The 26,872-nt window shown below is 38.5% G+C and overlaps 1 protein-coding gene across 6 annotated transcripts in view; it reads left to right on the plus strand.

Moving 5' to 3' along the window:
• The window catches only part of MEIS2 (Meis homeobox 2), a 175,366-nt gene that overhangs the window by 84,600 nt on the left and 63,894 nt on the right, over nucleotides 1–26,872 (plus strand). The window lies entirely within an intron of this gene.

Below are 26,872 nucleotides of genomic sequence, written 5' to 3' on the forward strand. Positions count from 1 at the left end.
TGTTAGTACATTGCTTTCAAGAAACCAAGAGAAACCTCCCATCACAGCAACATGAGCTAAGCTGTAAATGCAAACGTGAAGTATGGCATTTGGAATCCCTTGTCAGCAACAGTCCAGGTATTCAGGGGCATTCCAGTGAATACAGAGGTACTGGTAAAAATGGGAATTTTGGGTAGCAGATACACCAAAATCTGTGTGGTTGGTGGCAGCTGGAGAGAAGTATTGGGGAGGCAGTTGGAGAGAAAGGTGGGAAAGGATGCCAGCTGGATTTCTGAAAGGCCTATTTACCGCTGAGCCCCTCTACCTGGCAGCTTTCTGAAAAGACAGAGGTGCAGCTTTGGGCAAGGGAGCTGTGGAGGAAAGCGGCTATTGAAAAATCACCTGGTCCAAAGACAAGGAGGTTAAAGTCTGAGATGTCCTAGGCATGCATATATTGTGCGCAGAGGTATGTGCTATTGGTCATCAAGAGCAAGGGAGTGCAAAGAAGAGTATGGTATTTTCTCTTCTACAGATTGCGTCTTAAATTAACCTAAATATTAGGGCAAATCAGCAAAGACTGATAGAACTAATTAGTGCCAGATGAGCTTTACCTTGTTCAACTTGTATAGCACACAGGAAAATCCATCAGGGTTGAGTCACATCCAGTCCTATTTAAAAGTTCTAGATTTTTCCATCCAGACATTTCATCGCTTTGCTCGCATAGACTTCCAAAGAATTTATCCTGAGGGGCTATTTCTTCTTGCATTGCAGTTACAAGGCATTAGTTCATGCACTGCCGGTATGTCAAAACGTGTAGCTGATAACTTGGTTACATCATTAGTTATTCCTACCTCAGGTGGAAAAAAAATAGCTGTCTTAAAGTGCTGCTCAATGTGCATGTTCTGCAGATTCTCACCGAGGGACCTGTGGTTACCTCAGCCTGATGATTGCTCTGCATTCTTCCGATGTAGACACCAAGAGCTGCTGAAAATAATTGAGACGCTTGTCAACAGAGTGGGAGACTGGACTTCATCAAAACTGTTTTAGTCTCCGGGACTGATGACCTTTTGATGGAGTTTGTTTTAGTCAGGAATTAAGTGTCCAATCCTGTATAGTGTGAAGCGCCTTCTTTGAGGTGCCGAGTATCCCTATTTTCTCTTGCAGTTGCTCCGGCGCTAAGCATCTCTGTCAAGGCACTGAGCACTTTGCAGAATAGGGCTTCAAACGGCTTTTGAAAGGAGAAACAAGGTTTTCACTTCTGTTTTTTTAACAATGAATTTAAATTTGAAATACAGAATTATTATGAGTAATCCTCTGCTCATCAAGAATGCAAGCTATAAAGGAAACTCATTTAGCAGATCCGAAACAAAATCACTTCATTAGCTAGAACTGGGTTATAAAGACAGGTACTTAAATGCAGGGAAAATACATGCATATCATTTTGCAGAAGAAAGAATTTCCAGAAAGAGTGCAATTCCCTGATTGTCCTCTGCTATTAATATCAGTAATATAATAATGATCATAATGCGTAAAGAAAAATATAAGGTTTCTGAGTCCTTATATGTTTCCAATTTTTTTTTTTTATTGCTGTAAACTGAGCCAGCTGATGAACAGCCTCTAGGGAGGAGACAGGATCACCCTTGTTTCCTGTTCAGCCTTGCTCCAGCAAAAAGCTAATGAAAGAAAAGAACGTAATGGCCTTGCAACCCAGGTAAAAGGTTCAGGAGAGTTCACAGGTCAATTGATTTCTAATCTTATTTTATGTTATATTTCAACCAAAAAAACCCAACCCAAAACAAAAACACACCAGTGTCATAAAGAAATGTATGTTTGGCAACAACACTCTGTTTTTATATTGCCTTTGAAAAGTAAGTGTAAAACCTCTCACAGCAGAGGGACACTATATTTTTGTAAAATGCAGCAGTGAGTGTTCTAAACAATTTGAAAAATTCTTCTGTTTAACTATGTGAATATGTATGGTGATATATCAGCGTATATATGTACACACAAATATATTTCAAGGTGGAAATATTTAATTAACTTGTCTGTAAGCATAAACAGCAGACCTGCACTGAATACGTTATCAATTAATTTACTGAAAATTGCACCGTTGACCATTTCTTTACTGTACTATCTCAGCATGGAGAAGGGAGAGATATTAGTTGCATCGCTGTAGAGCAATGAGATTTCTGTAAGTTGTGATCTGCTGGCATGTAATAACTCGATCTGCTTCATGCAGACAAAATATATTAAAAGTATGGACGAGTGAAGTTTGTGCCCCAGGGAGAAGGCAAGATAATGCATTGAAATTGTTCAGAGGTAGTTAGATGCCTAATGGTCTAATATGTGAGCTATGTGAGGTCTGGGGTCTGGTTCTCATAAATTCTGGCTAGACTGATCCTGTAATTTCAAGCAAAGGATAAAAGCGTTAACCAGAGTCATCAGTGTTCAAGGTCCATGATGCTAGATATTATTCATGTAAAGATTCAAGAAAAACACTCAAAGGAAAGCTCTGGAGCATATGTGTTTGTATGTGACAATATACATATATATAAAAACATGTGCTATATTCTTTGTGTGTGTGTGCACGTATGTGTGTAGATATATGCACAGAAACATGCACACAGTAAATGTATACATTAGCATATGTACAGTTACACAGAGATCATGCTAACAACTGAATAGCCAAAATAAGGGCTTTTTGCTGTGTGGGTTTTTTTTTTTTTTTTTAAATCTGATTAGCAAGTTAATCTATGGAAAGACAAAATGCTAGGTCTCATTTTACTACTGCTGCTTTGCAATATACATTTTATATCAACAACATTTTTACACTTGGCAGCTACAATTTTTTTTAAGATGACTTGTGTTAATACATATTAGCAAAGCTTGCTTATGATCACAGCAAAACATTGTTAATGCAATGCTGATACACTTGTTTTCTCACTTTATACAGCAACTCTGAGCATATTAAACCAGTGAGGTCACTCCAGTGGCTGAATAGTTGCCACTAGAATTGTGTATTATGATTCCTGATAAGTGCATGAATGTAGCATAATGTTGCCTTAATTCACACTTATAATTTTGCATCATCACTGCACACTAATCAAGAATTTGCTGTCTCAAAAACTCTATAGCTGTAGAATGGAAGCAAAATGGCAAGAGGATATCATAAAAGCTATCCCTCATACACAACTTGCATGACACAGCATAGGTAGTATAAATATGCCGAACTCCATAGATTTAATTAAGCCTTATAGTTTCTTTAATCAGTGCTTAAGTTATATTTGTCCTGTGGCTTTCTAGTATTATAAAATGTAGTCATTCTATGACTGTAAGGTGATCACGGACATTACCATGGATTTCCCTAAATCTTTGAATGGAAATGGAAAGAATCTCATGTGCACCTCCCTACTCCCATACAGAATGAGCTCTCACCAGCCCCATGGGTGCTGATCACTCTCTTCCCTGGACTCCAGAGAGTTAGACCCTGGGATGGAAAAGATCATATGGTGGCAGAGGGATTCTTATCTCTTTCTTGATAATATGGCCATCTTCTCTTTCTTCCAAGTACATCCTGATTTAAGAACTTCGCGTTTTTGTCTTTCTAAGCGTGCATGATTTGTAAACGTTTTTAGTAACTGAGCTGGATATCCTTTTGCCTTGATACATACATTTTAAATTTAAACAGATGACAGGATAGGAAACCAAATCAACAAAGCAAGTTGTTACGTTACCTTCAAAATTTTTTCTTTGTCTGTGATATATCCCTGTTTGCTCCTTTCCTGTTCTGTAATGAAGTATTCCCTTGATCAACTCACATAATGACCTCCATATTCTTTGACGCCAGGGGTTTATCTGCATAGCGTGAGACCTTCTTAGATGCACAAAAAACTCAGGGGGAGTTGAAAGGGGCTAGAGGATGAATATTGCATGTTACAGTCCCCCCTCAGAATTTAATTAGGTGCATTTGGAGGGTATGATCCATTTCTACAGTGTTGTCACCTGTGTGCCAGGTTTACAGAAGAAAGTACTGAGACAGCGGGTCCAGTGGAGAGGGAGCTGGAGCTGTTCTGGTTCTGTGAAACTCCTTTCTCCATCTTCGCGTTGTGGGAGAGAGCCAATTTAAAGAGTCATGTTAACACTGCTGCTTCTGAGCTGGTGTTTTCCAGGGCTTCCTGAGCAGGGTTATGCACTCTTTTGAGCTTAAAATGCTAAATTTGTAGAAAAAAAGTTGGCTCTCCTGAAGACTTACTCTGGTTCCAAATCTGTACCTCTTTTTGAAGAACGCTGCTTTTAACATTACTAAATGTTGCTTTCTATATAACATTTCCACATGCGTTTTCAATTATTATTTTGAAAATTACAGATTTTTGTCAACCCCTAATTACAGGGCAATAACACACCCATGTCTATTTGCCTGACTTAGTTGGATGATTGTTCTGACAAAAGCAGAGCTCATATGGCAGGTTTATAAGGCTGAACTATTCAAAACTGCTTCTAATTTTGAGCTCCTCAACTCAAAACTCTGATTTGCACATGCAAAGATTGTAAACACATGCAAACTATGCAGTTATGTATGTGACTACTTGACCTGTGAAAACAAATTAGTTAGGATTGTGCCACCTGAAAATTAGAGGTCAAATTAATGCCTCTTGGATAAACTGCCCCTTGAAATTTTAGTAGTAAGTTTTATAGAGCAATTGCAAACTATCTAGAGCTGCTTCTCAGTAATTAAATGAGTTATTAGGTGGACAATTGGCAGACTAATGAGTAATTTGAGATACTAAAAACTCAGCTTGCATTGGCAGGATTATGGAAGGTTTAGATATTTTCAGAAGATGTTGTAAAAGCTCACACAGTTGAGCCAAAATCAAATATGCTTGAGAATATTAATGTATTTTTTCCTGTGTGACCTTTTAAAACCCATTAGTTTCCCAAAATGCGAGATGAAACATGGATGCAACGTACAAAATAACAAACCCAGAGCCCCATGCTATTTCCAAGATCAGACGTATTTTTGTATTGTCTTCTTTCTGTCTAATTTACTCTGAGGAGAGCAGAGACTGTACTGCAATGTATAAGGGGTATCAGAATTCCTTTACATTCCAGTGTTTTCCCTCCTCCAGGGAATGGATCAGGCAGGCAGTGCACAGGGACAGCATGACCTGCGAATACTCACAAACCAAAACACAGCTGGCAGGTCTAATTTTAGGTCCTTTAGCCTTGATCATGTCCCTTTAATGTATTGAGTGGAAAAAGAAAGGCGTTTAAAGTACAGGAAACGTCACAGAAGTCCAGTTCCAAATTCCTCTTTAAATAGAGCTTCTGCATTGATGTGTTTTTCCGAGACTGGTTTTGTTTAATTTTTGTGTGATTTTTTTTTTTTTTAAATGCGTGTGAAATTTGCCAGGTCGACAACCCTGGAGACAGGAGTCCCCTATCAACAGAAAGGTTACCTCAATGAGAAGTGGCAATTTGCATTTCCTGCAATGACTTGCTGGTGTGCCAGAGCCCTGACCTAAAGGGACTACCTTTAATCTTGAGAATGTAGTTTAGTTTCCACACCTCATTCACAGCCTGGTCTTAGACAAATGGAGAAACAATAGGATTTATTTTTATTTGCTATTGAATCTAATGGGAGGAAGATAGGGCCTCAGACCTTGACTTTTCTTTGTATCATTTTGTATGACTTTTTGTAATTTTTTTCCAAGATGCTAAAAAAGCTGGAGATTTCCATGCAGACACACGATGGAGAGATTGCAGGTATTACCAAACTGCACTTTTAAAAGCAACATTTTGTTACTTCTCCTACAGTGTTCAATATTCAAACCATTTTCTACAGCAGGCAGTTTTTATCCCCCAAGTGTCAAAAAGATCATGTTTCTAAGCAAAAAGGCCTTATATTTCAGTGAAGGGGGCTTCCTGTCTTAAAAGCATACATACAGACAATTTTGAGGGAATGTCATGCCTAAAAAGCTAATTCAGTGTTTTACCAGAATATGATCCTGATTTAGTGCTTTTAATTACAAAGACTGTACAAAAACTTTTAGAAAAGCTTTCTGGGAAAACAAAATTTCTGATAGAACTACGGTGATGATTTTTCTTCCTTAGTTTTCTCTTTTTCTTGAAGTTTGAGAGATCTGCTTGCTGGGGTTTTCTTTTGTTTGTTTTTAAAATCTTAATCTCTCAGTTAAGCATCTTGTTTTCTTGGTTTATGTTTCTTTCATTTTTCTGGAATTCCTCAAAATGTAGGTGTATGAAAAGCAGAGCATTCAGAGTGGACAAACTAACTCTAATGTACAGTGTTGATCTCATCTTGTAAGCATACCAGCCCTGGAGAGAAATAAAATCTGAACAGCCACTTTGCTATCAGCTTATATAGCCCACTAGGTCTGAAACTTCAGAACATTTTGCTGTGCCTGACTGCGTTACCCTGTCCTACTTAAAACCCACAAGTTGATCTGGCAGCAAACTTTTTAGTTCTGTCAAACCTTTCATTCCTAGTCTAATGGATACCTTCCTATGACCAGATGCCACCCAGCCTTACAGGAAGAAAGTCAGAAAGACTTTCCCCGAATCCATGTTATAAACTCAACCCAGAACCTAGAAAAATGGGAGAAGATGAAATGCTATGTGACTTTACTCATGTGTCCAGCCAGTCTAATCCAATCCAGCAAAATTAAAACTTATTACATGTTTTCCTTGACATTTTCGGATCAGTTAGGCCTTTTCAGGTGATGGTAATCCTTGAGCATTTGTTGGTTCATACAAGTAGAAGACAGAGAGGCCAGAAACTCTGCAGGCTTGTGGAGTGGGTAGATAGAGAAAGCTCAGCTTTCAAACTCTCCAAGTTGTCGTGAAATGCAAAGAAGGAATATTGTAATTTTGCAAAATGCGTTTGTGTTGTTTTTTTGGTCTCCATTTTCTTTTTCCCTCAATAGAAAACCCTGGGTTGTGCATAGTCCTCCTATGGTCAGATTGAAGGAATGGGGCTTCAATTAATGCTGCTTAGTGATCTATGAAATGCAGTGCAATGGAAACAATGCCTCTGAGACAAAGTATTGTGTTAGACTTTTAAAGTAACAGTATTCTTCTTACTGACAGAAAATTATCCAACGGTCAAGAAGTATCTTAACTGCTTTGACTGCTTATATTAATTGGCATTTGCTCTGCCTTGTAAAGCCAGACTCTTATTAGAGATCCTGGGTTAACAAACTCTCGTTCAGAGTCAACCCTAGTGAGAAGGTGATGGAAAAGCAGGGAAAGTAAATGAAGAAAACTATCAGTTTGCAAAAATTATGCCATGTTAGACAAACAAACAAAACTTTTCAGACAGCTTAGAAATATTATAGATACATACACAACAGAAAATACTTGATCTAATTTAAAGGTCCTGCAAGTATCTAACACATTACATATTTACATTACATATTTAATGAGCTCTATTTTAAAGTGATTTTCTTAAAATAAAAAGGCCAAGATCTATAGAAACTGCCAATCTTAGGATTTTAAATATTTAGTTTCTGATCCCGAGATACGGTGTGTACCAATAACTGCAGAATAGCAGCATAGGCTCAGTCTCAATGTCCTGTTCAGGACCTTTAAGAGACAGCTAGAATCTCAAGAAAAAAATCAGGCAAAATAGATGAGGGAAAAAAAAAAAAGAAGCATGGTGCACATTATTTAACAGTGTTAAATAATTCTGGAGACCTTTTCTTTGAACAGCTTTAGTGCTCCCATTTGTGAGAGGGGGGGATTTGAAATTTGGCAGGTGAATGTTAGGAGTGTGCTTTTGCTTTCCTTATAAAAATGTAAGAATTTGGCCACGGTTTAAGTCTTAGCAAAAATCACAGTTCACAGATGCTTATTGAAGACTTCCTGGGTTTTGATAGCTAAACCTCCAGAAATTCTGTCTTAAATAGCCATAATCATGAATCCCACACCACCTCGTGCTGGTGAGACTGCACTCATGCTGTAGAGGGACTGCGCATACTATTGCAAGGCTGCTCCAAAGTGCCAGAAATAAGAGTCATAGCCAGGCATTGAAACAAAGAACTATTATCCCATGCCTACTATTCCTTCTGATACCCAGGACTGTGGTGGAGGAAACTGCCAGAGCTAAAAGTAGAGGGGACCAAAGCTGTCCAAGAGAGAAAGATGTAGTTTGTGTCACACTGACTGAGATACCATGAAGCAAAAGAGGAGATTAAGAGGAGCTGGCTGAGGAAGGAAGCTGGCACTACACTGGGAATTAAGGAGCCTCCAACTGTAAAGGAATGGAGCTGGAGCACTGGGAGAAGGTGACTGAGAATTAATTGGGCTAGGAGTGGACTGGAAGGAGGCAGCTGCTGGGACTTGGACCCTGGGACTGGAGTGGGATGAGGGAAGAAGAAACATCGGGGCCAGTGAGGTAGATGATGGAGATTGGATGAAGGGCTGGGACCTGACTTAGTTGCCATTTTGCTGCAAAAGAGGAGCCTCACACTGATGCACTCTTTTGAAGGCTTTTTGTAATGACAGACATTGGAGGCAAACATTAAAAGAAAAGTGCCAGCCAACTTTACATTAGTCCCCCGTGGCCCTTCTTGACGCATAGGTGTGGGATGTGGAGGATACAGGTGACAGCAGCCTGTGCTCAGTCCCAGGCCTGGGAAGGTCCACAGCAATGGAGAAGGACTGTTTCAGAGGAAGTCCTGCTCGGAGCTGGAGCAGCGCATGCTCCCTTGTTCTGTGGGGGGTGCTGCAGATGCCAGCATGTACAGGCTGGAGCATGTTCAGTACAGATGGAGTCTTTGAAGAATTTAGCTGACAAACTCTTAAATGTCTTTACTGAACTAGTGCTAATTGAAAATTTTCAAAGGTTTATAGCTTGGCCAAATGTGGGTGGATTTTCAAAGAGATGGCAAAAGGCACATCCCCGAGAGCAGGGCCATCCCTTCTCCAAATGTTATGCTTCTGTTCCAAAGCACGCTCTCCTCAATTAAATATAGCGAGAAACAACATACCAATATTTTCTTTAATTTCGTTTTCAGAAATGGCTGAATCATTTTTGCTAAAACTTTCCAAAATAATTGAGGCTTGGGCAAACATTCTGCAGAGTAAATATCAGTTTGGAAAGCAAAGCTTAGCAAACGGAAATACTGTCTCACAAGAGGAATACCTGTTCTGCCTATAATAAACTGAAAGGGCAAATTTTAGGCGTCCTTTCCCAGAAACTAGGAAGAGAGGGACTGGTAGTAAGTTGCTGCAGATTTGTAACCATGCTCATGAGGCCAGAATTTGTCTTTAAATGCACACCTCATATTGGTCGAAATGCTTACACGGGTTAATTCTGTGCAGATATTACTAGTGAGTGATTTGCCTGCATGGAAAGGTTACTTCTATGATGTTGCCGAATGTAGTAAGGCTTTGGCAGTTACATAGCGATAGCAAATCACCCAGTCACGTAAACCAAAGTTGCCTCAGGGCAGCTTTAATTTGTGTACCTAACTTGTTCAAAATATTTCTAAACTTTGCATTGTAGAGTCAGCATGGTTTACTCATTCAAAGTACATCCCATCCCCTCTCTCTTCATCCTTGGATGTGTTACTAACTTCTGTTGTTTCATAAGATACTGACCAAGTGTCCCTCTGCATTGTCAAAACTTCCAGTAGGTGAATACTGGCTTTGCATCCATGTTTACAAAAGAGCTACGCGTTATCATTTTTCTGTTGCACCCAGAGAAATCTAACACACACAAATTCTAACCATCTGTATTAAAGCAATGATGCACAGTGTTGAGGCTGCTGGAGAAACATTGCTTTTTAACTTATAGCTAAAATACCTACCTTTACATCCCATCCCCCACTCCTTTTTTACAGAAATGGTGGATAATACATTTCCCTTAGGGAGGATTTAAAAGCATTTTGTATTATGATGACTAACATGGAGGCTCCTATCACTGTGGAGATGAATAAATGAAAGCCTACTTTCACCAAAACAAAACTTACTTTCCTCTAGGTAGCGAGTTCCAGATTAGAATAGTCATCAATGTGACCGTGAATTCACACAGTAACTTCTGCATTACTCACCTAATTCAGGTGGATGCCATAGACATAAACCTGAGATCCTTGAATTACAGTCTGGACCACCAAAGGTGTGCCTGAAATTGGCAATTGCTTGGTGTGTCCATTGGAATCCCCAAAAACTGGCAAAGCCATTGACCTCAGAAACTAGAGCTGTTCAGCTGGGAAGTGACCGTAATATAATCTGTGGGAAGTGGTAGTTGTCCTAATTTCTGTGCTATCAGATTCTTTCATTTGGCAAACCAGAACAAGGGAAGTGCTCCACTAGCTTCTGTCAGCAGTGTGTTACCATCACAGGTGGAACTGGAAAAGTTATTTGGGAAACTGGTAGAAACTTAGAAGAGAGATACACAGAAGCAATCAGTAAAAAGTAACAGGCAGGGATGGATTTTGCATGCAATTAATTGAATGGTTCCTTAAATTCTGCCAGTTGCATGCCAGAAAGTACAAGTAGGGACCTCCAGCCTTGGCTTTACGTTGAGAGCTGTACATGATACCAAGGTCTTGTCTGGAGTTTTGGGAACATGTTAAGCTTTTGTACGTGGACTCCAGGAGCTCTTCCTGTTCCAGTCTGTATTGTGCTAATAGTCCTTAATCCTAATGGAAGATTCTGTGTTTATTTTTTTAGGGGGAATGAGCTGTAATTCATTTTGATGTCTGTAGTAGAAACAATTTGCCCATATAGCCTTAAGTATATTACTAACCTTAAGAAAGGCTATGTGAGGTAACTATAAGAAGTCTGTCTCGAAGAAAGGTTCCTTACAGTTGCTCTGAAAGTAGTACAGCTTAAGGTATTTTATACCAGCCTATAAGGCACTAGATTTAAATTGGTGTGCAGTGAAACATTTAAATATACTATAGCAAATGAAATATGGTCCAATAGGTTTTTTATGGTCCAGCTATGCTTTTTCTTTTCAATCACTAGCCTGGGGCGAACAAGTCGGCTTTAAAATGACTATTTTAGCTATGCTTTTATCACCTCTGTCTTTTAGGAAGTTTGATTTCTTTTTTCATTTCTTCTCTTTGATAAAAAAGAGCTGAGATCTCTGAATGGGTTATTTATCTCTTATGTTTAATCTATTTATCTGTCAATGGACATGCTGCTTTAGAAGTGTTTTATATTACTAATTAATTTAATTTCACATACTGTACTCCATGTTAACACATTTTCTATTATACACTATAATGTGATACAGGGCCCTCCCTCAGCAACCTTACCTTAAAGCTTTAATTGCTTTCCTCTAAGCCTCAGCTCATGTTTGATTTATCTGATTTCTTTGTATAAAGATTCCCTGGTTTACAACGTGTACACAAGTCATTAAATTGGTGTTGATGTTTATCTAGCAAACTTACCAATTGGTGATAGTTTACATCCCTTTATGAATTTATGACTGGGCAATAAAGAGAAGTGTCAGAAGCCCTGTTGTTGTCTCTGTTGGGTCACTGTTAGTTTCTGTTTAGAAAGACAACATGAGCACTTCCACTGACTTACACAGTGAATTGAAGGATTGATGCCTGCAGTCAAAATCTGTTATGAATTTCTAGTCATGAACTGATTTTTTTTTCCTTTTTTGAGGGGAAAAGGTGAATAGATTGGAGAGGAGGAAAGGGGTAAGACAGCTTGAGCATGTTTGAAGGCAGCGTGGACTTCATCTGAGATACATTGTTGTTTACATAGAGGAAAAGCTGAACCAAAATGCCAGATCCCCAAGCTATGTGAAGTTCAGAGTCTGAATCCAAGTATTGCAGCTTGAATTCTCTCTGGCTCTCAAGAACCTAAATGTAGATACCACATATTAAAATGCATGAAAATGAATGATAGTAAATAATCAATGTAGAGTGGGAAATCTGGTCCTTTGATCTGTCAGGTTTCGTCACATAACACAAGCATAAGGACATATGGTATTTTAAAGTTGCATTTGAAGAGATGCCTACGCTGACTTTTATCCTTATTTACAAATAGTCAGCAATAAAGGCTGTAATCTTGCAGATAACACTGTGGATGTGCATAAGTCTTCTTGCACAGAGTTCATTTTAGGATTGAGATGTGATTAATATAGCTGGGAAACATTTGGAAAATGCATGCACACTTTTGAATGCATTAAGTGAGCCCAATATTATAGCTCTTAAGCAAAGAGTGGGTAGATGTATTTATCTCTACAGGTTTGTTTCACATCCAGAAAGCTCTATTGTTTCTGCAAAACCTCTTCATTTGCTAGTTCATTGTTACATTTACTTCCCGCTCATTAAAGCTCCATCCCGCTTTCCTTACGTATGGATGACGTCTATTGGCTTCAGTGAGAACTAATTGCACATGAAGCGAAAGGATTCAAATTAGGATTACCAATATATGACCGCATGGAAAAGGAAGCATGAAATATTCTAATTCTTTTTAGATGCAAAGTAACTTATGAACAAAACCCATTGTGGCTGATTCTCACAAGCTTAAAGCATTGTGAAAGAAAAATTAAAATGGGCAAGGCTAATTAATTTGCTAAAAATCCATTGTTAATGCGGTGTTTTCAGTTCTCCTGAATGCTGCTCTCATGACATTTGGTGTCTTTCTAAAGAACCATCCCAGCTGTAAACATCTTTCTTTCTTTCCTCTGTGAATCTAAACTTCCACTTAAAGAAAAAGTAAATTCCTAGACCTCATGATTAGATAGAAAGTTTGGAAGTCAGACTTACATGCTCCTTAGACATTAAAGGCAAATAAAAATCAGCCTGTATTATTTTTAAAGTCCTTTTCTAAAGCTTCATGATTTTTAAGTTTTTTTGAACTCTGATGTTGGATTGTTTTGGATGTGGGGAGGGGTAAGAGGGTGACAGCTTTTTGGCTTTTCAATATTTGGGATTAGCAAGGAATGAGTGGCTGCATGGCTACTCTAAAGCCTTTTTAAAAACTGCTTCACATATACCAGAGGAGATAGTATCAGCTCACAAATTGCTGCTGTATGAAAGAGTAATCAAAAGATGTGACAAAACCTATGAGCTCTCCCGACTGACTCTGGCAGGGCTTATGCCGTTGTGGGGTTATTGAAAAGCACTCCTTTAAAGCTCTGCACAAGGAAGCCGAGCCGCCAAGGACTTCATCCCACGAGCGCTTGTTCCCAGCAGTGGTGTTTGCTGTTGTGAAGGGCTCCGTTGACTTCGACTGATCCGAGCGCTTCTCCTCGTAGGGCGAGCTCGCAGGATCGGGCCCTTGGATGATACATGTAGGACTCTGGAAGACCAGCTTTTACTGCTCATATGTTTGGCAGGCAGATTTGATAATCAGTGCTGTTCTAGAACCTTGCACCATCTCAGTGAATATAAATTGATGGTGTAAAGCAAATGGGCAACTGGCGGGAAGCCAAACACGGAGGGGAGAGAAGACGGTTTATTGTTGAGGGGGCAGCCCGGTGTTCTACAGCAGAGCTTTCTGTTCACAACAGCTCTGCAGAGCTGCTGAGTTCGAGTGTGGCCTCTGAAGTGTATGAAATAATAACAGTTTTATTTCTCCTGACACAAGCACGGAAGCTGTTTGCTGCCACCTCAGAACTGTTACCCTGCAATGCAAAAGTACCAACAAGGCAGGCTGAATGCAATGTTATTATAAACAGTGCCGCAGTAAACTTCAGGAAAAGCCCATTATACGGTGATAGCCTGTTTGTCAGGAGAAAAGTTCACTAATGTATATGGAAGCAGAGCTCCTCATTCGCTGATACGTCTGCATCTATTTTGTTGCACTTCTACCTTTATTTACTGTGCAGGTGCTGCTGAGAATAACCTTGGAAAACACAAAAATGCAGGAGGCCACGTACTCAACTAGTTTAAATTGGCAGAGAAATGGTGTCAACTCAAGGCAGCTGATGTTATGGTCCATTGTTTATTATTGCTTTTTAATATTTTAGGATTTTGGGGGGGTATGGAAGGAAGTGTGTTTTCTCTCTGGCTGTTGTTTTATTACTGTAAATCACTCAATGAAAGGTGCATTTAAAAAAGACTGATGAATGAATGACGGCAGGAAAAAATGAACATATGTACACGATAGAATTAAATTCTATTTTAACTCTAATTTGCGCTCATATGCAATCAATTACAGTGATATGAGCTGAGAATTTCAATGAGGGCCCAGGGAGTTTGGCACCCATTTCTTATTTTGTTCTGATGGGGTTAGCACCCCTAAACCTAAAACTTCTTTGAAAATAATGTCAGTCCTTCCAAAGTGCCCTGATTCTTTCTGTTTGTTTGTTTAATTATTCCAGGAATTATTCTGTGCTTAACAGAAATGCAAGTACTACCTTATCTAGTAGGAAAAATGTCATGATTCATTCATCATTCACAGATCTTAAATGTCTTTCTTATAAAACTAGAGGATTTTGACTACTGTCCCTGTGCTCTTAAAAATCTGATTGCTGATTGAGGTGTCTTTTCTTGATGCAGAAACCTACTGCTATTTTCTGTAAGCTCATCCCTGGGTTCTGTTGTCAGCTATGCATTTTTCCTCCCGTATGACCTTGGGTCAGGCACAAGGTATCTCTAGGTCTCCCCTTCTCCACCCCAAACCAGCTTTTTTTCTTCTTTCTTGCTTTCTTTTTCCAGGGAGTGATGTAGTAAGGTTTTCATTGCTTGTATTCCCTAACATTCATGAAGCAATTTAAAATCCCTGCCTGGAAAGTATTCTAAATACACAAAAATATTATTTTAAGTTATTGTAATTCTTCATCTTTATTTACTGGCAAGTTGCTCAAGCTAACAGATGAAAATGGCACAAGTCTTTTTTATCACTACAGAGCACTTTGAAACTTTTCTTCTGAATTCCAACAGAATCTGAAAATTTTAAAACCTGTAAAGGAGATCTGCCAGCTTCACCACTATGTACTATCAAAAAGTGGAATAAAAGAAGAATCAAGCTTGGCTTCTTCTTTTTTTTAATTAATAAAAAATAAGACAACTTGTTAGCATTTTGGTGAGGAAATCATTGTTTGTAAAAAGCAGGTATGTTATGCAAATCAAGTGATTTACTGAGAGTCAGTTCTTACTTCCAATAACTAGATGAGCCAACTCTACCATGGCTAGAAAGCCAAGAAAACAGCATATAGATTAAGATTACTCAAAACTTTTGTTCCTGCATTATTTAAAAGAGATGCAAATTGCACCATTTTAGTATTGCTTATGAGTAAAGGCCCAAATCTTGCTGCTTCACCTCCATTTAAGATACAGGGCTAAAACAATAGAGCTCTAAAATGCAATAGGTATCCATATTTGACTTTGTAGCTTCTTCTTACCATGTAACAAGGTCTGTGATACCTTTCAGTGATTACAGTTGGGACGAGTGGCCTCCTGTCTTGTCAACTTACTTTGCAGATCCAGTAGAGGCATGTTCATCACAAAGATGGAAAAGATAGGCTTTTCAAGGCTGAAAAAATTATTTTAAAAGGGTGCCACTATTCCTATGTGGAATGGATTGAGGTAGAAGACCAGGTTGTAAGAGGTCTGCCTGCAGTTTACAGGAGAGGATATTTTTAACCTCATTCATGTAAAAAGAAAGAAGAGGATTAATTCTTTAAAATCTAGGTAGAATTCAGATTTCTGGACTCCTTTTTTTCCTAAATACCTTTAGAGTCCTGTATAAGGACGGATATGCAGATTCACCTGCTGTTTGTTATGGAAGTCACACATCCATTTCCAAAACTGTAGGGTGGGTAGGAACGTAATATCATTTGATCTGTTTACTATTGAGGTTCTTATCCTATAACCTCCTCCAGAATATCTGAGAGTCCCCTGGGTGTTACATCTTCTTTGCAATGAAAAAAACCTTTTCCTCTTCAGCTCTTTCTCCCTGCTTGGTTTTAGGGAATTAATTATTATACGGTTTCCATCTATTCTGAAAATTACAGGATAATCCCAGTTTTTGAACACCATGTCTGAATCTCAGTCTCCACTTGTGCAGGACACATGGTGTGAGAGACAGCTGCTAAAAACTGTGCAGCTATTACAGTGTGTCAGTTTATAAGCCGCGAAGTGTATGTACCAGCTCGCAGATTGTTGGTAGGAGTGTGGTACTTTGTTATAAATATATTTTATTGATTGTAAGGAGATTTTACTAAAAAGCTACCCAAAAGAAACAGGCAGTAAAAGATCAAGTAAATTACTTGGCTTTCATTTTAGGTTGCCTAATCTCTTAAGGGTTTATGGGGGCTCCACAAGCTCCCAAAACACTGACACAGCTTAATCTCGCTTAGTGATAGTGGATAGTTGTGCACTGGATGTTGGTGGTCTCAGGGAAGGGCACCCAATATACGTGGAAGGGTCAACGGGCTCCATTAAGACCAGATCTTAAACACATTTAGGTGACTAAAAATGCAGATGAGCACCTTGTCAAATTTTCAAAAGTAACTGAATAAATTGCACGCCTAGCTCCCACTGAAATCAGGTGCATTAGCCACGCAACTCCTATTCTGTTCCGTCATACTTACCTTCATCTTTAGGTGCCTAAATGTTCCTACAGTGGCACTGAATACTTCTTGCTTCTTTTCAGATTAACAGCAGCTCAGGGCACCTACCACATAGCAAAACAGTACACCCTTCTGAGGAAAACACTTTGGCTCAAGGCCTTCTAATGTGTAAATGTTACACATTCTTTTAACATTTTCCTAGTAAATATTTTTAAAATGTTACAGATCTATGGCAGATGTTGCTATCTACTACTTCCTAAGCATGTATGTACTGGGTTGTGTGCGGGTATGTGTGTTTTCATGCTTTTTCCTTTGTAAGCCTGTGGAAATCAGCACGTTGTGCTCAGTGGTAGCGGTAGGCAGAACATCGACACGTAGTATGTATTGTAACACCTAAGAATACTGGCAAGTTGTGGAAATAAAAAGAGAAATGGAACAAAAAAAAGCAAGGAGAGCCAGACAACTGAGATTATAAACTACCTGCATTTATTTCCAGAGGCCTTTTAATCCTTTCTAAAGTCTTGGGCTTATGTATAAATTCATTTAAACTCTACAGAGGAACTCCGAAACAAAGCAGAGGTGCCCAGGTGGTAGTCAGACCCCGGTGTGATTTGATAAGCCTTCCTTCCCTGGCATTCCCATCCCAGCCCTGCTGAGAGCCAGCTGCTCCGTCCCTCCGGCCCTGGGGCTTCCAGGCACCCGCACCTCCTGCTCCCCAACCACCCTTTACTACTAACCTCCCCCATATTCACTTTCCTGCTCCAAGTTGTCTCCCTGAGGTTGAGCTAAATCCTTTTCCAAAATAAACCCTATGTCTTGCTGCATTAGCATCCCCATTTCTGCTGACCTCAAAAGCACCTTGCAGAGCTACTGCCTTTTCCTTGTGTTTGCCCTCTAACCCCACATACCTGAGCTGCTCTTCAGAAGCTGATTAAATTTAAATGTAATCCTAATCATAGCACATTAAATGAGAGGCATAAGCACTAATAAATGCTTTCGAATCAGATTTAATGCTTTCTCAGATGCTTTATTCTTTTTAGACCCATGTTCTACTGCCCCTTGTCCAAGAAGACCATTTCAGTTCAGAGCACTCCACCTCCCCCTCCCCAAACCTTAAAACCTCATCACTTCTGCTCTAAACCTCATAACAGTGACCACTAGCTTGATGGTTCAACACTGGCTACTAACGTTCCCTTCTTACTTCCTGTCACCTGTTAAAACATCTTATCCCCTCAAAGAGACAAGGCTTCAGGTCTTACTTCTGTCAGGAATTTCAAAACCCTGTACACAAGTTGCTAGTGTAGAAATAACCAGCTTGTGTAGGGCCCAGAGGGAGAAAAGAGGACTTTCCAGGAAGAAGACAGCATATAGTCTTATCTTCTGGCCTCACTGGGACAACAGCAAAACAAAATCTACGTATACTTTGGAAAGTGGATATCCTTTGAAGAACTGAGATGCAGTTTCCCTTTGCAGAATTTTGGAAATGTTTGTAAATCTGTGTAAATTCATGGCTTAGAGTTCATCTTTGAGGTTTTGAGTCCAGATTTAGTGTGAGACTTAGTCTGAACCACAGCAGTTTCACCTAGTTGCCACATGAAAACATCAATTGCAGCACTGCACCCAAAAGTCTTACAACGTTTGCCAAAACTCGAATGAACTCTTCAACAAACCTGGCCTTAACTATGAATGGTTCAGGGTTTCGTTATTAACGTGGTGTCTTTGTACTACAAAAGTTGTTGCAGCCATTGCCTTTGCTTTGCAAATTCAGTATATATATATATATAAAACCAGCTAAGAACAAATTAAACTATGTATATTAAAAATTAAAACATAATCCCTTATTTTGTGATGACTAGTTTTCTTTCCTTTTAGTAGGTCATGAATATTTTCTGGCAAGATATGTCACTAGCTTATAACTTCATTAAGCTGCAGACCATACCTTACCCTTTCACTAGATCCCTGAAAAGAACTTTTGTGTGTGCCAAACAGATATCCACTTGGTCTGTGGCTCTTGAAAGGTAAATTGCCAAGTTCCAGCAAGCAAATTAAGAGGTGCAATGAGAGCTAGCTGTTGCATTCTATCAAATCCTGCTACTGAATGTGTTGAAAAGCTTGCCCAGAGCCATGGCCTCACATATTTATGGTATGAATGGGAGACTCTTGGAGCTATGTATTGCCATAGTTCCCATTTCTTTTGTAATAAACTAGCTCAGCAGATGTAGCTTAGGTAAAAAGGAAATTCAAAGTCTCCTACTTAGAGAATAACCAAAACAAAGTTCTCTCTCTGGTCCACTGTCTATGAGCCAGACTCAGAGCCAGACCTTACTTGTACTGATTAGTGTTTTATTCTGTGTGTAACCCAATGAAACTCAAAGGGTTCTCACATGGAAGAAAGTGCTGCTCAATAGCACTGTGTAAGTATTACTGCCAAGATATGGCACGAAATATGTTAAAAAAATCTTACTTTCCATTTCTAACATAACACAGATTAAATCATAGCATTAGTTTTCCAAGTCAGTTGCATCATTCTCTTGGCTTATAAGTTTTGATGCTGAAGAAATCAGTTCTGGGTAGCTTAGCTTTTCCTTAATGATAGATGTATTGCAGTTTTTGCAGTATCAGTACCTAATTCACATCAAATGCAGAGTAGATTTTAATCTCCATACTTGTGACTTGACTTGTGCCTATAGTCTACAGACTTCAGAGTATTTAGTGTAACATTTGTGATATGATTGGCCCTGCCTACTCCACCTGTGTATTAAAGTAAGAAATATAAGATGCGCTATTGAACTTTGTTGATTTTATCTAGCCTGGTGGGTGCACAATAGCTCTGAATTAAAGCAGAAGCAAAAGTTGAGCCTGAGATCCACAAAGCAGCAGAAACTGAAGAATCATGAATTAAACTAAAGACCCCTAACAGAGCTTGTTAAACTATGATCCAGCAAGGTGATGGTGAGGGAGATAATGATAAATGGTTTTGTGCCTGTAGATACTTTCACTCACGTATTATACCAAGATGTTTCAGAAAACATCAATTACATCTTTCTGCACCATTTTTTCACATTTTACATAACAGCATCTGCATCTCAAGAAAAAATAGCTTTCTATATTAATCAGTAAAGGCTAATAAATTTAAAATCCAGCTCCCATTGAAGTCCGCAGAGAACTTCTGTTGCCTTTGTGGGGTAGTAGGTTGGCCCTTTAGCATACCTTTCATGCCTAACAGGGCATGAATCTTTTGTATTTCTAGCTTTATCTGATATTGTTGCCTAACTCAATTACATATAAAAGTAAGAAGAGTCTCCTCACTACTCAGCTTAACCCACCACTTGTTGTTACTTGTTTATGAGACATTTTTCTACTTTATAGTCTTTAATCTGAAATTATATCAAGTGCTGCAATAAAACTGAAAGAGATAATATCTATGGCATTTCCATTCCTCTGCTCCGGTGATAACATTATTTAACAACACTAGCAAGTTAATTAAGAACGACCTTGCTGTCATAAATCCATGTTGCCTTCCTCATTAAATTAGGTTTTTCAATATCTAAGTTCAGAAAACTGTTCTGGACATTCAGCAATGGATACTTCACTAAATAGTCCACAATATGTTACACACTCTTTTACAGGATGGAGAAGTATTTAACACTCGTATTTCTTCAGGAGTTTCTCATGTTTATATCTGATTAATTTTTAATTCTTTTCCTTTGAAATTATTAAGAAAATATTTCTGTTTCTTGGGTATTTAAGGTATCTAATCTTTTCACAGCCGTGTTTGTTCACATCTACATGTTATATAATCCCTTTTCTGTGTTTCCCTGAATCCTTGATTTATGCAGTTCTCTATCCCAGCTAACAGAAGTCAGCTACTGAATGAATATACTAGTTCCTTGTCCATTATCGTTCATAGTGGGTGGACATGGTTTTTTTTTCCCTATCAATTGTAAATCCTGTCTATAGAGCAGAAAAAATGAAACTGAGCTTTATCTTTGTGGCTTTGTGAACCCTGTATATTTTCATGATGCATTTGTAACTATTTTCTGTAAAAATTTGGTTTAGGGCAATCAAAAAAGAACCAGCTCCGCTGGGTTAGATAGAGGTTCAAATTCAATTAAATCAGCCCTGTAGGAACTGATTCCCTGGGTGTATTGCAAGGCAGGGCACTGGGATTGTTTGGGACCAGATTTGAGAAAATCCTTATGTGGTCCTGAACTTTTCAAACACATAATCTGAGGTTCTTCATCTTATCCAATCTTGAAAAAAGAATTAGTCAGTGAGATGTCTGAACCTTCAAAGACAGCTATAACTGTACTGTGTGGGTACCACTGTTTAATATTTAATGTTGGTTCCATTCCTAAACGTGTCCATATGACTCACAAGTTCCTACTCCAAATTGGAAAGGCTAAGTAAAAAGATCTGATATGAAATGATCATCTGCCTCAGTCAGAGCCAGTAATCTAGGTGAGCCTGAAAAAACATTGTTGAGATGAATATATTCAAAATTTGAGAACTGTCACATACCTGGATCTGATATTTACAACAACTCTTTTTTTTGGAGTACCTTGCCTCAAAACCAGTTACTGTATAGGGTCAAGAATGGATATTTGCCTCCAAATTGTGCTAGTGGGGCTGATCTTTAGCATAAATAAGGATTTTTTATAAGCTTGCCAACAGGTGAAGGTTCACATTTTGGAGAAGAAAAATCTAGGGCTCACCATACAGTTCCATTCTGTTACCCCATTAAAAGGGACCCAGCTCTGCATCTTGATATTAATGAAAGGGACACTATTTTTAGTAGTGCTGATTATTTTCTTGGCTTGCATTAAGCAAGGTGTTCTCACCCCCTATCTTTGCTCCAACTCTGTCTTAAGGGACTAACAAAGCAGAACTTGATGAGACACTTCATTCTAAATAAGAGAGAGAACTATTTAAAAGTATTATTTCTGTCTTATAGCTTAATCCTTTTCATCACTTTAGAACCTTCTCAAAATGATTTTTACTTCAACATTTACAGTAATGTTTTTTGCCTTCATTACTTCTGAGACTACTTTACCATACTGATTGGTTAGTGGTTTGAAAGTCTCTCTGTGTTGGCTTCATTACAGATTTTGGTCTTCAACTAGTGTCTTTAATTTTAGTCCCTGTCAGGGTATATCAGTTTATTCTACAGATGCATTCCATGTTGTCTTTTCAGTCTTTTTCTACAATAGTTGTAAAATATTACAGAAAACTCTTCAATATTTGTCTGTAATACAGATTTTGTATTTCAGAAGATTAAGGTAGCATTTCCGTATGTTTACTCAAAGGTTAAGTTTCTTAAATTAGGCTCCAAATCAAATTCTAAAGAAGATAATGGCAAAACTCTCACTGACTCAATGGAAATAGGATTTTATATCCAACCATCTAGGAGATATCATATAATATCTAGGAGAAGAAAATCGCTGTAATACTGTTTGGTTTTATTACTAGGCATTGTGCTTTATGCCTGGAGACTGACCTGAAAGCCATCTTTCCAATATCACTGTTCCTCTCTCCAGTACTTCCTCGTTATCTAAAATGCATTTTTAAAATCTTTTCTATCGTTTCGTCTTTTCCATAGCTACCAAATTTACCTCTTTTTAATCTATGGGGAAAACTTAAGTCTAACTTTGAGCATCTCTCTCTTCTGTAATTCATTCTGTCACACAACTGCAACAGAACTATTCCAGTTATCTGAGCTAACTTTATAGTCCTCTGAGTAGCAACCTTAATATTTTCCTATAGCACTATTTGCTGCATTTTCTTTTTTTTTTTAATTAGTTGCTAGCTAGAAAGTACACCATTAAATTTCCTACCATACCTGTCAGATATTCTTATGTTTTCTCCATAGATTCTTTTCTCCATTCCTTATGTCGGACCATACCATTATTTGTCCTACTTTCAGGGAACCTACTACCTAAAAATTCTGAATTGAAAGACCAGAGCCAAAGTGTCTGCTTACTCTTATGTATCAAAACCCTGAAATTTTTGATAGCTTTCCTGGAAACTGGGACAACAGTAATATATCCACATTCTCACCAGAAACCCCAGTTCTTTCCAGAAAATAGAGCCAAACAGCATTTGATGAGTGATAATGCTCATTGTCCCCCTTCTTGTCCGTGTGAATACTCACCATTTTCAAAATCACTGTACAGGCCACTCATCATCTTTTTAATTTACTTGAAGGAAAATTTTCTGGGGGAAAAATCTGTATAAAAGATTACAAAATGTTTTTCTTCTTACAGCACTGAAGAATATGGTTTTCTGTCATTGTTCTGTTTCCAGTGCGATGGGAATTTTTTTACCACAATACTGCATGTTATTACTTTATTAATCATCCTTCTTCCCTTCCTTAGAACATCTATTTTTTTCCTGTAAATGTGCTTCACAAGCTTTCATTCTGCAATCCACACAGCTGGTCATCTTTCTTTTCTGTTGTGTCTAAAAGCAGCCATATGTCATCAGCAACCCTCTCATGTATATTGAACTTCCTTAGCACATCAGCTTGTCTCTTTGAATGTGTTACCTGATGTCTTTAAAGTGGCAAAACACAGAACAGTGGGTCCTCCTGGCCCTTTGTTCATCAGACCAGCAAGAGTCAGGAATACGGTAGAGATGGGGTGTTTAGGCCCTTGGGCCATATCTATTCTAGCTTTGCTTTTTAATTTCTCCTTGCTTCAGCTTAACTAGCAGAATATGACCTCCATGCTATCCAGTAGTAAGTATGGTTACCCTTTATCGATAGGGAAGCCCCAGGGCTACTGAGCGCTGGTGTGTTTGGTGTTAGATCATCCGTGGCAACTCTGATTCTCCAGCTCAGTCTGTCTGTCCAGGTGTTTGATTTGGTGCTCACCATTTTAATATGGGTAGTCTTCTCTAGGAATTAACGGAGACATAACAGTCTTTCTCCTCAAAATGTTAGCATCAGTGCTTGAGAACCATTACAATGTGTCTGGCAGGATGTATGCGCATAACAGAGAAGGATATTTATTCTAGGAGAGCTAGATCAAACAGGTAAGCTTTAATGAAAGTTTGAAAAGCTTTTGGTTCAAGAGATACCGTTAACCTTTTCTAAAAGCATGCTTAGTAATCTTGGTTCTGCGGTTCTGTATGTGAACGTCCCTCTTCTCCTTCACCATTTAGGGTGGCATTATATAGTTAACAGATTGAAAAGGTTGTGATGTGATGAGATGGGTGATAGGTAGCTAGGACCACGATTTAAATGGAACCCATACCAACGCATAGTCTGTCAGGGGAATATGCTCATAGCACTTTCTGTTGCTGTTGAATTTTGAAACTTCCGGAATATAAGTGGTTTCTCACCTTCCTAAAAGAGTTGCAGTCATCACATAGAATCAGAAGTGCATCCATTTTGGAGCTCAGTCCTGTGTCTGAAGCATGGCCTTATCCTCTGTAGACAGAGAACTAGGTGTTTTGTGGCACTGGTATTTGACCATCCAGTGGCACTGAAGAGTCCATGAGGTACCCATGGTTACCTTGACAATCAAGTGATGAGATACGCTCAGTAGAATGGGAATTTTTAGAGGTGGTGAGATTTTCAAAGCTCTTTCCTTTTTTATGAGCGTTAACTCATTTGTTACTGAGATTCATGTTGAAACAGACAATTAAGGAATACTTTCAAGAGGCTGAGAAAAGTTAAAGGATGTCAGTGTATTCTTTAATCCTGCCATTTGTAACAATCTGTAGCATTTTGTACTCATTACGCTTTTTAAGGGTGAATAATTTAGATTCTTCACCTTCTGATCAGAAACTCCCTTCTGTGTTCCTTCCTCTGAATTCAAATTTCTAAATAAGAAAATAAACTAATCTTATACGAAATTTTATAACTTGTACCTCAGTCTGAGTAAAATTATTACCTACATACACATAAACTCCTAAGCCTAAAACCAAATCCAACTAAGCTGGGCATAGATGGCACTTACACACCACTGCTAATTGTCGTTTAATTTATCGGAAGCAAATTGACAACATTTATACAGAAAAAATACTTTAAAATAACACAGGACAACACTCAACAGCCATCATTAAACAGCTTAAAATCTTGCGATGCATTTGGCATGAAATCACGATCCTTAGATGTTCAGAGAAAAGGAGCTCCATGGTACCTTTCTCCCATACATACCTATGTATTTAAGGCTGTAATGACACTAGCCTGCAAGAGATTCAGAAAGCACGGGAGGCTGTGACCTGTACCTTTAATTCATCTCAGCTAGTTCCACGCTGATGAAGTGATCTATCATCATTGCTCCCATACTAGAGCACATATTCCTCCAAGAAAGTTTAGCCACTGCAGGGGTGACTGGACTAACATCGCCTGGCATCCAGCAGTGTACAGACTAAACTATAGTTTTTAGTTAGAGAATATGGAAACTGACAACAAATTATTACTTGTGGTCTTTTTCCAGTTTTCAAGTGCAAACATACCAAAGTTTATTTTAAAACTGAGCCACTCAGACATTTAGTAATATAGATCAAAGAAGAAACGAAGGCCTCCCATGCTTATTATTTCAATATGATGTCTGTTCTAATAAAGTGTAAGAATGCCTGTGATAGACTAACTAGTAGGAATTTTCTGGTTCTGTAGTTCAGCCTTAAATATATACATATATTTGTAAATTAATCAGAAACATATTGTCGTGGTTTCAGTTCCTCGGAAAGCTGATTGTTTTCAATCCTTTCTTTAATCTTAGAAATATGGTGGCAGTCTGCCAGCACACTTTCAGATAAACAGTCCACTTCACATTTAAAAGCCGTAGAATCACTGATGTTGAAGGGGGGGAAAAATCAACAGAAAACAACACCAGTTCTCTCTCTCTCTTCCCCAAAATGTAGAACATTCTTTAAATAAGTTAGAGTTGTGGTGCTATTGTCCCTCACTCTTAATTAGAAATAATAAAAGCCATCTGTGCAAGGTGAATTTTGATAAGATCTCGGCTTTTAAGTGTTTGTTGATCTTGTGTGTACCAATTTTCAAATGTCTTAATAGCTCCAGGATGGCTATCACACTGAGTAGGCTCACTGATTTCCATCACGCTCTGTGCTGTTGAATGCAATTCGCTTTATGTGTGGTTATATTTCGACTGAAATTTTAAAAACATACTATTCCTTGCAGTACAGTAAGTATTTAACTGGATGGAACTGTTTCCATTTGGAGGAGGTTTTTTTTTTCATAACACCAGCTCCTCGCAGTTTGGGATTAAACACAATTAAAGTGAGGAGTTGTTTTACATGAATTGCATACTGGACAGCATTTCTGTGGCTGCTTTCCAACGGCAGGATTTTCTACAGTCTCATTTTACCCATTTTGGGGGGCGCACGTTCAGGATAAAGAACCCACCCCCCAAACCAAAAGGGGAACGCTCAGAAGTGATTGTCTCAAAGCCTGAAAATGGAAGACAGGATTTCTTTTCTTTCAACCTGTGTTTTCAGTCAATTAAAATTTGTACTCGGGGCTTTTCGGTTTGAAGCCACCCCTGTGTCTGTGATGAGCAATCCTTCTTGTTTGTGCAGTCATTCATTATCTCCATTACCAAGAGGAGAATAGAGGACAATTACATTGTTTGGACGAATCAGAGTGTTAGGAGGAGTATTTATCATGGTGGCAGAGTGCAGCACCTGACAGCGCACGATTGATGGCCAGGAATGAGTGTGAGTGGCCAAAGCAGCCTCATATGATGCAAATTACTGACTGTGGATTCCAATTTATCCTGTTCATTTTTCTTGCCTTTGCTGAAGACTATTAGTGGTTTTTGAAGCAGTGAAGGGGTCATTACTAATGTGGGCTAGAAGCAGGAGGGGGAAGGAGGGGAAAAGCCTTCTGTAATTACACAGCCTTCAAGAAAAGGCTGCGGGCCTAGCCAAAAAAGTGTCAACACTTAGCAATCAGAAAAATTTATTTTCATTTTATCCTTAACCCATATTAACTCAACATTATCATCTTTCTTTGTTAATATTTGCAGAATATTAAAAGCTTGACTTCTATATTAATACAGATCTCTTTAACCCTTTTTGCTGTGAGGTGATGTTGCTTTGCTAAATGTCAATTCGTCAATGGCATTAAACAGTGCCTGCTTTTAAAAGTGTAGATAATGGAAAATTAAATATTCAGCCTTCTTAAAAAACTAATTCCAGATGACTGATTATTTGTGTCTTTTACAAAATGGTAGGTAAGGCTTTGGAAACATATGAGAAAAAACTTATTGAAGCAGAGGTATGAGAGGTTTCTGCATTAAAATGTAATGTCAGTACAGGAGAAAATCAGTTTGATTTGGGGTGTTTAGGTTTTGTGATCTGTAAGCAGTATCAAAAGACCCTGAAAGTTTCATTTTGCTGTATAATGAATAATGTGCA

Source organism: Nipponia nippon, unplaced genomic scaffold (assembly GCF_047370975.1).
Source record: "Nipponia nippon isolate SJK-2023a ecotype South Korea unplaced genomic scaffold, ASM4737097v1 scaffold_10, whole genome shotgun sequence".
In the NCBI taxonomy this organism is placed as follows: Eukaryota; Metazoa; Chordata; class Aves; order Pelecaniformes; family Threskiornithidae; genus Nipponia; species Nipponia nippon.